The sequence below is a fragment of the Herpailurus yagouaroundi genome, unplaced genomic scaffold (assembly GCF_014898765.1).
Source record: "Herpailurus yagouaroundi ecotype Mexico unplaced genomic scaffold, PumYag 77, whole genome shotgun sequence".
In the NCBI taxonomy this organism is placed as follows: domain Eukaryota; kingdom Metazoa; phylum Chordata; class Mammalia; order Carnivora; family Felidae; genus Herpailurus; species Herpailurus yagouaroundi.
In genome coordinates, this window is record NW_024412388.1 from 10,514,871 (window position 1) to 10,520,523 (window position 5,653).

Sequence of the window (5,653 nt, forward strand, 5' to 3'; positions counted from 1 at the left end):
GCATTGTCCTGCCAATGGGCTGTAGAGAAGGGCTTCACTGAGATGAGGCATTGGAGCTGAAGACCCAATGACTGGAAGACTCTGACCATGTTCTCTTTAGCCCTGTTCAAGGAATCTCTCAGACACTGCTCTTGGTACTGGAAAGTAAACTAGTGCCCAACCCGTGGATACAGCCAAGACCTAAGAACGCGGGAGATCTGACAAGAGACCTGGGGGTTGGACCAGTTCTTTGGGGTGTAGGGATGGTTTTCTACAGGTGGGCAGATTTATCTCAGGGTTTTGCATTTTGCTTGGCTGTTGTTATTTGTCACCATCACACAGGTAGTAACAGAGCCCAGAGCCAAGAGCCCGGGCCATGAGGCACATCCCTTTGTAAGCCCCACACCACATCCAATAAACATCAAAAGTACATGGAACATTCAAGGGAAAAAATTATACTTCTATGAAGAAGCATATATATGCTTTCTGTATATATGCTTATGTGTTTGAATCTATGGTTAATATGTTTTTTAATATTTATCTATTCCATACATAGGTGCGTCTGAATCCTAAGTGATTGTTTGTAAGGGAAGAATGTGCAGAAATGACTGAGTTGATTAAATAGACACAGAAGGGATGCACCTGACCAGCTTCCCGACCCTTAGATGAGACATTGCCGAGGAAGTCAAGAGGAAAATGTCGTTCTTTTTTTTTTTTTTTAAGTTTACTTATTTATTTAGAGAGAGATAGAGAGAGACAGTGCATACAAGCAGGGGAGGGGCAGAAAGACAGGGAGAGAGAGAGGATCCCAAGCAGGCTCTGTGCTGTCAGCGGTCAGCCTGATGTGGGGCTTGAACTCATGCACCGAGAGATCATGACCTGAGCCGAAACCAAGCGTAGGATGCTTAACCAACTGAGCCCCCGAGGCGCCCCACGCATGTCACTCTTCACACTAATAACTGTGCTCTGTGTCCGCACTGATGCCCGTGTGTGGCATCCGTTCTCACCTTACAGCTCCGGGCTGTTTCCCTAAGCCCCACAGTCCTCTGCCCTGTTTTCCTCTCCTGGTGTCTTTTTCCTCCAACCCTTTGTTTCCTGGCTGTGGGTCTGAGGGTGACTGTTGGGGTTCGCTGGGGATCTCGAATGGAGGGGGGTGGGCGAGACAGGACAGCCGGCATCCAGAAGAGGGGGCGGGGCTACAGCCACTCCTGAGGTTCAGAAGGTCTCTCCCATTTATGTGTTTCACACGTGTGAACAGTGCTTTATGGGCGCCTGCTCTGGGCGCCTAGGGCAGGGGGTCCCAGACTTTGTGGGGCACCAGACACCCCTGGGAAGCTTGTTGCAAATGCAGAGACCTGGCATCTCCTCAGAGCTTGCGGTTGGTTGGCAGAGGGGCTGAGGATCTACACTGTAACAGAGGAATTAAGGAGGGTAGTGAGCAAAGGGGAGAGCCATACGAGATGGAGTCGGAGGCCAGATTGTGCAAGATCGTGAGCTCGCGCTCCTAAATTTAGAGTTGAGGAAGCGCCACGTGCACCAGTGGTCTGGCATGACCTTGACAATACGTAGTGCTGGATACACAGTAGTAAGATGCTTGGTCATTTTCCAAAGACTCTGCTTTGTGGGGGGTGGGGGGGCCCCCCATCTGGGTGGCTCAGAAGGTTAAGCGTCCGGCTCTTGATCCGCTCAGGTCGTGATCTCACGGTCCTGGGATCCAGCCCCGTGTCGGGCTTTGCACTGAGCATGGAGCCCGCTTGGGATTCTCTCTCTCCCTGTCTCTCTGCCCCTCCCCCACTCACTCTCACACACGCATGAGCTCTCTCCCTCTCTCTCTCTCTCAAAAAATAAATAAACATCTAAAAAACATAAAGACTCTGTTTTTCATCCCTCCCAACTCCTTTACCAACGTGGCTTCAGGGTCCCTTCCTGTCTCTGCATCTCTGTTTCTCCATCAGTATATAATGATAGTGCTGGATGAAATGATCCCCAAATTGCCTTCTCGGACCAGATAGTTCATTCGGCTGTAGGTTGGGGCAACCACATACACTGGGTTTCCTGGGACAGTTCCAGTTTGTGCCACTTGTCCCAGCTTCATTATTCATGACACCCTCTTGTGCTCTCAAAAGTGTCCCAGTTTGGACATTAAATTATAAGGGCATTCTATTTATGGGAAAAGGGAGGTGCATGTGACATGACTGTCAGCCATGGGCTAGGCTCTCTGCCTTCGTTCTTATCAGGAATTTTCTTTCCCAGAGCAAGGATGGTTTTGCAGACTTTCCAGAATGCCCAGGTAAGCTTCGAAGGAGGGCCTACGGGCCGGTGCGCTGCCCGTGGCTTGGATGGCGTATGGCTGATGGGGAGAGATGTCAACCGGTAACATTGGGGAAATGGCAGCAGATCTCTATGAAGCAAGCCTATTTCTGTGGCTACATGAGGAACGTGCACTGTCACATCCTCACAGTTGTGGACCCCAAAGCGAGAAGACTGTGATTGCCACACGGCTCTGGAGCCCCTCCCCCTTCTCCTAAGAAGTGAGCTGTAGATGTGAGTCAGCCTGCAGGTAGGCAAGGGGACAGGGATCTGGAGGATTCTGTGACTGTTTTGCTACCTGGGGTCACCCGGGGAAGGGCACCTGGGGTCACCCAGGGAAGGGCCGTGGCGGAAGTTGTGGGGAAGAGAGGTAGAATAGTCAGCGTTCTGGTTTAAACGGAGCAGATTCTAGGTGGTAATTGATCCCAGACTTTCTCTCTGAGATCTGGTCCTTTTGTATGTGGGTGAACATAAGGAGACACAGCTGGGAAAAGCCCCCTTTTTCGCGTGAAGAAAAAATTTCTCAAAATTAAAATTCTGTAAAATCCTAGGAGGCACCCCAGGGGTTTCCAAAGTGAGTTTCTTGACATTTCAATGGCTGTACTTCAAGTGGGGGAGAGGAGGCAGAGGCAGAGGAGAAAGAGCTCAAGGAATGGGGGCTTGCTTTCTTTTCTCCTTGTTGGGGTTTTGTGTTTTGTTTTGTTTTGACTTGATTCTAAGATTCTGGTGTGTGGGAATAATCTCACTGAAGAGGAAAATGAGTAACACTTGGTCAGTTTGTTTACCGTACGAACACGCTCACACACACTCATTTGCAGAGCGTTTATGATGGTGGCAGGGATTCAAAGATAACGATGCTAAACGGTGACCACCCTCCCTCTCCCACGCGGAAGCTGTAGGTGAAGTGGGAGAGAGACAGGTAAACAGATGAACTACTGTGCCTTCTGATGAGCGCAGGGCTCTCCAAATGACCTGCTCCAGATCGTTTCCTCGGAAGATTTGTTCCCAGGACACCCCTCCCCCGCCTTTTATTGGTATTTGCATAAGTGCTGACTTATTGTTTATTGAGATGAAATTCACATAACAGAAAACGAACCCTTTCAAAGTGAACAATTCAGTGGCATTTCGTACCTTCCCAATACACCACCACCTCTGGCTAGTTCCAAAATATTTCATCTCCCCAAAATAAAACCCCGTACCCACGAAGCAGTCATTCCCCACTCTCGCCTCCCCCCAGCCCCTGGCTAACATGTCTCTATCGATTTACCTGTTCTGGGTATTTCATGTAAATGAAATCATGTTACCTTCTGTGTCTGGCTTCTTTCACTTAGCATAATATTTTTGAGATTTATCCACACTGTGGCAGGTGTCTCATCCCATTCCTTTTCCTGGCTGGATAATATTCCGTTATATGGACGTACCACCATTTGTTTATCCATTCATCTGTTGTTGGACATCTGGGTTGTTTCCACCTTCTGGCTATTGTGAACAGCGCTTCTGTGAACCTTTGTGTGCAACCTTTTGTTTGAGTTTTCTGTTTTCAATTCTTTGCCTATATACCCCGGAGCGTAAGTGCTCAGTCATATGGTAATTCTGTGTTTAAGTTTTTGAACACAGTGGCTGAACGATGACAGCCCCTCCGCCCCTCCATAACTTTTAGCCAAAGGACTTCAAAGAACTAAATCCTGATTTACAAATACGCCAAGCAGCCTAGGTTCCTTGGTTGGCCCAGTGGGTCAGGATTCCGGCCAACGAGACTAAGGTCAGGGGTTCAATCCCCAGCTGACCAGTTAGCTCAGGAGAGTCGACAGTGAAAAATTATCTCTGCTGCCACATGTTCCACCAATACTGTCTTGCCCTCTTACAAAAGCTTGTTAGTGGCCCCAGGGGGATGAAGCTAGAGTGGGTTTTTATGGTTCCATAAAAATCTAGCATCCAAGGCACAGTGGGACTAATTGGAAAGCAGATGACTGCTCACTTCCCCTCTTGGTTTCACCGGATTTCTGTGGGCCCTTTGGGTAAATCGCTTCACCCCCACCCAGAGCCTCAGTTTCCTCATCGCTAAAATAGAATTCATAATCCTTACTCCAAAGAGATGATAAGCCAGCTAAGCACTTTGCATATCGTAGGCTTCCTGCCTAATAAACGCTGATAAATCTCCAGGGTGGGGAACTTCAGTCTGTCCAGGAACATCAGCTTCTGCAGTCGGCCCTGAGCTACTCTCCGGAGGCTGCCCGAGCTGGGATGGCCGTGCACTATTGTCCTCGGGGTTACATTGGCTGTTCTAAATTGCCCTATTTGCATGGAATGAAGCTTGCTATGGTAACAAGGTCTGGTGGCTGGAATCCAGGGCCCCAGTGAAAAATGCAAAGCCTGTGCTCTGGGAGAGAGAGGAGCTAGATAGGTTTATCAACTTTAAGGTTACCTCAGTGCTCCTTTGAAGGGGTAGTAGGTAAACTGAGACAGCAGGGCCTCAACGCTCACACTGCTCCAGTAGGAGGAGAAAGAGGGAAGCCCCTTTGATGCCTTCCAGTCTTCTCTCCTGGCCTCTTCCCTCTCGCCCCCCAATATTTAGCCCAGCTAAGAAGCTTAGTACCTGGCTGAGGCCAGCCCTCCACCTCGGGTGCACGCACGGGGGTGGGGGCGGGGGCCTGCGAGGAGGCCCGAGCTCCAGTGGCCCACCCAGGGCCCGGACGGGGGAGGGGGAGGAGGGGGGGCTCCTTCCGGGGAGGGCGCACAGTGGAGGTTGGTGCGGAGGAGGTGGGGGTGGTCGGGCTGGAGTGGGGTGGAGGGTGAGAGGCGCTCGGGGCACCAGCTCAGCTCCCCGCTGCACATTTCTTACCCGCATTTTAAGGGAAGCAAAGCTCCACTCCCGGCATCGCGCAAGCCGCCCCCTTCCGCGGAGCTCCGTCCCCGCTCCCCTCCCGGGCCTCCTTCCCGAGCACCCCTCTCCCCGGAGCACCCACCCCCTCCCCAACCCCGGGCCGGCGCGGGGCGCTCGTTAGCCAGGGCGGGGGCTGCCCCACCGCTCCCGGGAGGGGACCCAGCGCCGGCCTTGGAGCAGGCGCCCCCTACCCCTCGCCAGGGGCGCCACCTCGGCCCACTGGCGGCCGCCGCCCGCCGCCCCCGCCCCCCGGGGGGGTGTGTCCCCGAAGTGGGGGGCGCGGGAGGCCGAGGGTGCGCCCTGGTCCCCGGCCCGGGCCCCCTCCCGAGCGCGCGGCGAATGGTAGGCTCCAGCGAAAGAGTGCCGGGCGGCGCGCGGTGTCCTTCCCCGAGCCGCGCTCGGCGCCGGGGTCTCGGCGATCGCTGCTCCTCCTCCTCCTTCTCCTCCTCTTTTCTCCTCCTCCTCCCCCCCCCCCCCCCC